The sequence below is a fragment of the Lutjanus erythropterus genome, chromosome 5 (assembly GCF_056507025.1).
Source record: "Lutjanus erythropterus isolate fLutEry1 chromosome 5, fLutEry1.hap2, whole genome shotgun sequence".
Lineage (NCBI taxonomy): Eukaryota > Metazoa > Chordata > Actinopteri > Lutjaniformes > Lutjanidae > Lutjanus > Lutjanus erythropterus.
The window spans coordinates 12964168-12973416 of record NC_139321.1 but is presented as its reverse complement, the minus strand read 5'-3'; the positions used below and the strand labels follow the sequence as shown (position 1 = coordinate 12973416).

Below are 9249 nucleotides of genomic sequence, written 5' to 3'. Positions count from 1 at the left end.
AGTTGTTTTGAAGCCCTGTTAAAATGTGAGATACCAGGTGGAGTTATGCGTGAGACAACAAACAGTGAGAATGGCACGAGACAACAGCGTTGGCATGTTTCACTTCATGCCTTCATGTGCTTTACAACTTTTAATGAATATTTGGTTTCACATGGGAACCTTGATGAATGGAAGGATTTTTGGGGGGGATTAAAAATCAAATTTGGGTATTTCAAAACTATGAGGTGTGATCCTGATCCTACAAAATTGAATTTCAAAATTCAAAGTGCAGATTACAATAGCTTTAATGCTAATTTTATGCTGATCCCACTGGGAAGGTGGATTCAGTATGGATTCAAGATGGATGTAGAGATATTTAGGGCTTGTGGGATTTATATTTTAGCATTATTTTATTCATTTCTGGCATATTAAAGTAACACAGATCATGCCAAAACAAATTTAAAAAATAAATTAAACAATTTGCTAAACAAAAAAAAAAAAAAATGGGTCAGTGCAAAACCAAGAATTTTAAATTTCTTCCCACAGAGGAGCAACATAATTCTCACCTGCATCATGAAGCTTCATAAAATCGCAAAAGGATGCAAGGTTCCTCACTGTGTTCGAAGCCCCAAGTAGACGACCCTGACCTACACTTGGCAGCACTACACCTGAAATGAAATGTTACTTTGACCAACAGATGGAAACCGGTCTGAAGACTGTAAATCTAGATTCTGCAATCTTGTGTTGATCAGAATTATTCTTGTCTGGGAGAACAGAAGGGGATCCCTGTAGTCTGCATAATTCTGATCTAGATTAAAAGGTTTGAAATACTGGCCCTTGGGTGAAAGTTTGTTTGAGCCATCCGTCCACCCCACCTCCTCCATGTGTGGACCCTTTTCCTCTTCATACTGCATCGACAGCCCAGGGTCTCTGACACAGCCATGGGTGGGTTTAAATTCAAGTCATTTGAATAGCCTGCTGTGTCACTTTCATAACCACAGTGATTGTGTACTGCCAAACGTGCCACATGTTAAATTTACTACTATGCTAACTTAACATATATCAGCATGCCAACCTTATCAAGTTAACATAAATTTAAGACAGAGAAGGGGGTCAGGCAAAGTAACTTAGACATTATATGAGATATATTGGAAGTAAGAGAAAGTCAAAAAGACAACAGAAAAGACGAAAAGGGGGAAGTAATGCAGGTGATTTTCAGGCACTATAATAAGATGTGTGAGTCGAGGATTAGAGTGTAATTTTAGGGACACCCCATCCTCGGAGAGTAGTCAGTTACCTTGGCCTTTTCTGTGTGTATAGGTGGTGGGTTTATTAGAATTCAAATGGGAGAACTTTTATTCTCTCCACACTTTATTTATAGTGTAAAAACCTTTCCCAAGTAGACTTAGTGTAACCATGATTCTCATTTAAATTTTGATGAATGATGCAAAAAAAGTTTGCTCTCAAAAAATATTTCTAAAGATGTCAGATTTTCCCTTTTAGTTTGCAAGTTGAAGAAACTACACCACATCTGTTACATTTGGGTTTAATTAACTTTAATAAAGGATGGCAGATGTGGAGCAAGCACATCAAGAACTTCAGTATTATTTCTTTTTTAGCCAAATTTATCTCCACTTTTATAAAAATATTCTTAGTCATACTTACCACAGGGCCATTTACAAGTCAGAATCTTGTAATTAAATTATGTAAGTTTGATGAAAATGAAGCATTACATCTTAAAGTAAGAATTCAACACACTTAATTGCAGTCTTGCCAAGAGTTAGATGAGAAGATGGGTATCACTCTCAAGTCTACAGAGCAAATATGAGGCTACAACCAGCAGCCTGTTAGCATAGCTTAGCGCGAAGACTGACAGCTAACCTGGCTCTGTTCAAAGGTAACAAAATCTGCCCACCAGCACTTCTAAAGATCATGAAAGTGGAAAAAAACAGAAATTTTCTGTTATTTACAACACTAATTCTTGACTGGGAGCAGTGATCAGGCAAACAAGAGAGCGAAAGGGGAAATGACAGGACTCAGGCTGTTACCAAACTGTACAGTTATTGCAGTATCTACGAACTGATGTCATGCAAAGGAATAATTCTAGTCCCTTTTACAGCCAAACTCAGCTGCTTTGCTGCAGTTGACAATGAGTAACACTGCTTCGTAGAAGTGATGCAAGTTGACAACTTTCCACAAAATGGCTAATACAAGCAATGTTACAGTGGCACTCCCTCTGTAGATGTGTAAATTATTTTTATTCATAACTAACATAATTTTCTTAAATCAATCTTGCCATATAGTTGGAGGACAGGATATTTCTATACAGATGCTGCTGTGGATCATAATGAGCCATTTCTCTATCACACTGAAGCTATATCATGTATAGCAGTGAATCTTTTCATAGTCCAGAAATATTCTTCTTTCCCTTTGAGCATTTTGCATAGAGAGAAGACATAATGCTTGATTCTCACACTGTGCATGCACCACTTTCCACACATAAACTGATATTAATTAACTGGCATATGTGAGATGAGTCTGATCGAGTAAAGTAGCAAAGAGAGGGGTAACATCAAAGAGAAAACTTGAGCAACATTTTCAAATCCTGTCAGTATATCATAGATTGCTACTGGCTATCAACTGTTTCAAACACTAAATGTGTGTTATTAATATCCTGCTTTTCCCGACTCATGCTACAATGTGGGAAAAGCACACAGCAACACATACTGTAAAATAAATTACACCTGATCATTTGTTCATCGACATCACAAATGGAACATTTTTGTGGAAACCTATGATGATTAATGTTTTTGTGAGGACCACATTAAATTTCTATTTCTGACTAAATGTAGGAGAAGCCATTGTGTTCATATGGGCAACAATTCATGGAACTGAGGTGTGGAACAAAGAACAGTGTGTTCACAGAGCTTCATAACTCTGATGAAAACCTTTTTCAGCCCTTAATCCACACAAATATGTGTACATCTGGCTCTGGGCTCTACGGTGTAGAATGGAGGGATATGAGGTCCCAACTTTTGTCGCCTAACAGGAAAGTTGGCAGGCCACTCAGCTGTAGTATTTTTTATTTATTCAGACAGGGAGGATGAGAGAAGAGGCGACAGATGTAAGAAAGTGTGTAGGGAGTTGATCCTTGGCATCCGGGGGTACAAGAGGCTCAAAAGGAGGGAACTAACACAGTCGACTTTTTGACTATTTTCACACTGCAGCTCAGAATGTCCCAATTTAGAATTGTTCAGCTACAGTGTGTGTGATTCAGTTCAGATCTGAACTGATGGACCAAAATGATTTGGGTGTCACTGTTGTCATACTGAAGCTCTGTATCTATTTTGCTAGAAAAACATGGGTTACATCAACTAAGCAGTTGGTGGAGAGGTTAAAGGTGCAAATTGCAGCAATCAGCCTTGCCAGGTGTCATCAAACAACTATATGCTATGAAACGACAGAGTGGACTTATAGCATCCTGAGCAGAGAAATCACACTCTCAGTTTGTGCTGCTATCCAAGATTCTCTGTTTTCCTGAGACGGCCACATGTGCATGTGCACTTGCATACTTGTGCATGCAAGTGCATGCAAGTCTCTCTCTGTCCTCCCTGTGTCAGTTTTAAACATGGTGGTCTGGCAAGGTAACTTTCTCACAGGCATATTACAGCAACACCATGCACTAAAATATGTTCCTGACAACATTTTATACAAGAAATTGGATGCAGTAAAAAAAAAAAAAAAAAACTCTTGAGCCATATTCGATCAGCACCCCCTTGTTTGACAGTTTGAGAAAAAGAAGTACACTAAAATATGTTTGTAAGTGAGAACTTGGCAATGTAGTAACATAATCTGATCCTTATTTCATCAACACTGCCTGATTTTACAGTTTTAGGTTTTGTGAACAATGTGTTTTTAGATGCTTTTTCTCCAACTTTATCGTGGAAACAAAGTGTGCATTTGTTTTGGTCTAAGTTGCTAGTGCCATTCTGCAGCCTCTACAGGAAGTAAATGTAATATACAGCACCTTTAAGTAAACAACAAGAAAAATAAGGACATGGACTCAGAATATGAGTTGTATGGATCCATGAAACATGATTTGAATTGTTTTACATTCATTAACACAAACTCATAGACAACCTCTAAATCAAATTACTGGAGAGGCTTTGAATCATACGTCATGCAGTCACAACAGCAACATGTTTACTTCTGTAAGATGAGAATCTGTGACTGGTTATCAAGAGCTTCAGCTAGACTCAAAAGAGAAGAAGTCAAAACAAATATGATGTAATCTACAGCACCAAGGATAAAAGCAACCATCAGTTCTGAAGAAAAACAGGCATTTGTGGCAGGTGAAATCACCTGCCTGGAGGCAGACACGTGTATGCAAAACCTCCCAAAATGGTGATTTATATACTGCGCAGAGAAGCATTCCACTCAAACCATTCCACACAGCAGCCCACGTCTTGGCCCAGATTGTGGGAGCAGCTACACCGGAACATTTGGTTATGTCCCACTGCATTGTCCATTCTCTCCAGAGGCTAATTATGCATGATTAGTGCACAATTAGCTACTTCCAAAATTGACTAGAGCTTAACATGAGAGAACAAGATTGGCAACTGCTCTTCGTACTTACAACTATTGGGAATCAATGTGCTAAAGTGGCTTATTATGTGCCTGACAGCTTATTTTTGCCAAAAGGCTTTTAGTGCCTTAGTTTAGAGAACATGGAAACAGTGGCATTATGAATGAACATGTTGTGGGTCTTCAAAGTCCTGCAGTTAGTAAGATTTGGGTACCGACCTCTACATCCATTTAGGCTCAAGCAAGCAGCTTAGACCACTTAGAACGACATTTACCACTTATGTTTCCTAGTTCCCCGCCGTAATCCTGAGATTTTGGCCAGAATATCCAAGTACTTGGAGATTAAGATGGCAGTGGTGGGATTCACACCCACAGCTCCTGAAAGACTGAAGTCTAAATCCAGCCCCCCTGCTGTTTTTTTTATCACAGATGACACATCTATAAAGTACCTGAATGTTAGCAAAATAATGTTCAAAAATTTGGACAAGCACCACTTTGTTCTCAGTTACTACCGCTATGGGTGTGAACCTGTGATCAGTGATTTCAGATGAATTTATCTGTCAGAGCATTTTGTGTAATTACGCTAAATCAAGTTGACTTGTGAAAATGAGGACGAAATTGGAAAACTCTTCCTGGGTGAATGTGCGAGCAATAAGGTTGACCTATTGCTTCTGCTACACCATTTAGACACAACAAGATGCCTTCTTGGAGGTTTCAGTCAACAATGAGAACCTCACATTGTGAACTGATAATGCATTTACATGGCAGTGGTGGGATTTGAACCCACGCCTCCATAGAGACTGGAGCCTAAATCCAGCGCCTTAGACCACTCGGCCACACTACCACACTTCATGCTTAAACCAGTGGTTTAACTAAGAAAAAAAATCATTTCCATCCATCACCATGGAACATTATACTGCCATCCAGCACTACTGACTGCTCAGCACTACTGGCAGCAGCTTCACACTTGTCCGTCCCTGCTTCGCCTTGTCCTTGCAACTCTATGCAATGAAAGCCCTGAAAGTCGAAGTCCAATCACCTTGGCCTTTTGCCCTTGCAATGAAAGGTTTGCCTGAATGATCAAAGAGAGGAATCTGATTGGCAGGAGTGGGAATCCAACCCATGCCTCTATAGAGACTGGAGCCCCTCGCCACATTACCAGAAAGGGGTGGGCCTTTGATTGCTGTAGTCCTGGTTCTGTGAATCTTTACCTATAAAAAACATTGCAGCCATAATGAAGACAGGAACCGAAGTGCAGCTTAAAAAAAAAACATAGTTTTTACACCTGTCATTAGGAGAAGACTCCTGTGGAAGTGGTACTTATTGGTTTGCAGCAGACAGACAGAGTCACAGTGCTATAGCTATTACATTAGCAGAGGATGGTTTCGATCCATCGCCCTCTGGGTTATGGGCCCAGCACGCTTCCACTGCGCCACTCTGCTTTCCGACACTGCTCTAAGCATGTGAATCAACAATTGCTGATTTTAAACAAATTTCTTATCAGTCAGGGTCTTCTGAGTACACACTAAATCAAGAGGACTTGCAAAACAGAGGATTGGATTGGCAAACTCTCCTCCTACTCTCCTCCAAGGTAAATCTAGGCAAGCAATGCACCAAAGTGGAAATGCTTTATTTGAAAGCTTAACTTATTATAACTTGAGTTCTTTCATTCTGAAAACTCTGATCATGTGCCAGATGAAAATCAGGATGTACTTTGCTTCCAGTAAAAAGAATACACAATTAAGACATTCCATGATACATTTTTTAAAAACATGGCAAAATATTCTACATAACTGGAGCAGTGAGATTTGAACTCATGCCTCCATAGAGACTGTAATCTTAATGCAGCACCTTAGACCATTCAGAAAACTGAAATATTCTTCTTTGGCCCCCACTGATAACCAACAAAAGGTTTAACTGAAGGACCAAGGACAAGCAATGGATTGAATGGGATGGATCAACCTCTATAGTCATGGTTTTGTCAAGCCTTTACCTTAAAAAATGTTTTCATTGCTAAGTCTTTAAACTCACTGTATGTAAGAAATGAGAAGAGGCAGAACAAATAAAGGCATTTAATTGAAAATGAAACAAAAAGGTCTAGTCGATCACCTTCGCTGCTTAAGTTCACCAAAGCAGCAGATTAGCAATTAAGACACAAGGTTGACTATTTATCTGAAAACATGGCAATGCGGTTATGGATGGATGAGACAGAAATGACACGAATCCCTGCTGGTTGACAGTGTTTTCTATTAGCAGAGGATTGGTCCGATCCATTGACCTGTGGGTCATGGACTTAGCACGTTTCTGCTACGCCACTCTGCTCTCTAAACCCTCTGACCTAAACACATAATGCTGCTGGAGGACACAAAAGACCTTATCTGTCAGTTAGTCTCCAAGTCAGGGGCGTCAAACTCATTTTAGCTCACAGGCCACATACAGACCAAACCTTTAAAAACAGTTAGTTCTGATCAAGTAATTTGATTGGATAAGAGATATGCAATGAGTGCTGATAGAGAGTGCAACTTCATTTGGACATATAACTAATACATCTCTCCACTTTACAGATGTTCTAACAACCATAACATTAACATTACAAGACAAAATTTAGTTGTCTTGTACAGTATTGACTGGGGGCTTATTACTGTGGAATCACTGACACACACTTTTTAATCTGACAAAGTACATGGAGTTGGTTACAGGAACAACAATTTTAACAGCTTCTGACCCACTAATCTGGGAAACTATCCACACTTTCATGTATATGTGTTTTGGCTGTGGAATTATTTGCATAAATATAGTCTATACATAGTCTAAACAGATGACTTAGAGGATCGTGAACAGTTTTCATGATTAGGAGATGGATTCACTTGTAGTTTAGCTCCTTAAATTAGCCAAAATAACATACCTGCTATTGTAAAATCCTGTGGTTGGTTTGTTTGCTTTCAGACCACAAACAAACCACACCAGTCAGTCTGGAAGTGGACAGAAACCTATCTTTTGTGGTCGCGGTGTGGTTGTTTGATTTGTGACAGGGTGAGTCTCAAAAAGTTACACATGGACCTTCAGTGTCTTACAAAGTCTGAGCTGAACATGGCCTTGAGGCAGTTTTATCCGTCCATCAGGACAACTAAGGTTGGGGAGCAAAGAGGTTTGTATAAAAGTAATATACTCAATCAAAGTAGTGCTGTGTGATGATAAATAACAACACCTCCAAAAGTTTCTCTTTTTTGTTGTAAAGAAGCACAGGTACATTCTGAAAAGGTTCACAATTAATAAACTATTCAGTCACAAAACAGATAATAAACAGCTTGAGATGTCTTAAGAAAAACAGTTTCAACAATATCTCAGAATAAGTGGCATCTTTGCAATTTTGTATATTTTGCAAAGTCATCCAGTGGGCCACATTTGTCTCTTTGGCAGGCTACTGATTTGGCCCGCAGGCCTTATGTTTGACATCCCTGATTTAAGAAGTTGACCAAGACAAGAGAGAAACCTGAATATGGTTGCCAGTCTGTTACAGGGATATTTCACCAAATGAAAATTCAGTCATAATTTACTCACCCTCATGCCGATTGAAGGTCAGGTTTAGTTTTTTAGTCCTGCTGGAGTTTAACACTTTTCAACCTTAAAATGCCTCCATACTGCTCACCTGATGTAATGGGGCTTTAGGAGACTTGGATTACATTATTTTTCATTTGAAAACTGGTCACCATTCACATTCACTGTTTGGAGACTTTGCAAAGCTGGCAAAGGCATGAGGGTGAGTACAAAATGGCTCCATCTTTGGGTGAACTATCCCTTTAAATAGTGATAATAAATGTAAATGAATCGGTGCTTCATAAACACTGAATGTTAATTTGGTGCCTTTGAAAAAGAAATAACAAAGTCAGAGTGTTCACCAGAATTAGAAATTTTAGTGCAAACTGCTGAAAGTGTTGAGGTGTAGTCTGAGGGATTCTTTGCTGGCCTTATTAAAAAGTCTACTGAGCAATTTCTGGGTCGTCCCAGGATTTGCCAGATATCCAATTTTGTCAATGTGTCTATGAGAGATAAAAAACTTCAAAAAATAATCAGCATTCCCCTGCTGGCCAGTGCTAATTTCCACCCTCTATTTAACGTCTAATGAAGTGGGATGGACTGCAAATATCCTCACAACAATATTATAATCAGTATCATAAAGTTGCCAGTCTCAGTGGTTGAATTTGCCATCAGGATCTGAAGTACAGACACTTTGAAGTCTACAAAGTTACAAAATCCCTCCTGTCATAAGTCAAGACATATTTTACTGTCACGTGGAAAGAAGATAAGTTTACAGTATTTATGAATTTCGGCTGATTTAGGGCCATGACTCCTCCAGGAGACTCACCAGTAAATTGCAGCCAAATGCAGTTCTCCCAAATCCATCTTCTCTGGTCGAAACAGTCAATCTCTCTGAGAATTTACCATCCCGCAGGAATATAGAGTTGTTAAGCTGTGCTGTCAGCCATCCAACAAACATGTACTGGCAAGACACAACAACTGCAAGGAGCAAAAAGCCCTCCCTCCCCTCCCTGCCTCCCAACAGCAATCTGTTCTCATCTATCTCTCTGTTTTGAACCAAAAGTGATTTTTCTGCCTCTTTAGGTTCATGCTTGTGTCTCCAAAACCCAAGTGCGCTGTCTCGAATCGATTTCTATGGATCCGAGC

At 39.4% G+C, this 9249-nt stretch overlaps 2 non-coding genes across 2 annotated transcripts; both read right to left on the bottom strand.

Annotated features, from left to right (window-relative positions):
• Window positions 1–5325: 5325 nt before the first annotated feature.
• On the bottom strand, window positions 5326–5407 carry trnal-uag (transfer RNA leucine (anticodon UAG)). The gene has a single exon. It is a non-coding gene; the product is annotated as a tRNA-Leu (tRNA).
• A 526-nt stretch (window positions 5408–5933) lies between these two features.
• Window positions 5934–6005, bottom strand: trnam-cau (transfer RNA methionine (anticodon CAU)). The gene has a single exon. It is a non-coding gene; the product is annotated as a tRNA-Met (tRNA).
• Between the last annotated feature and the right edge of the window lie 3244 nt (window positions 6006–9249).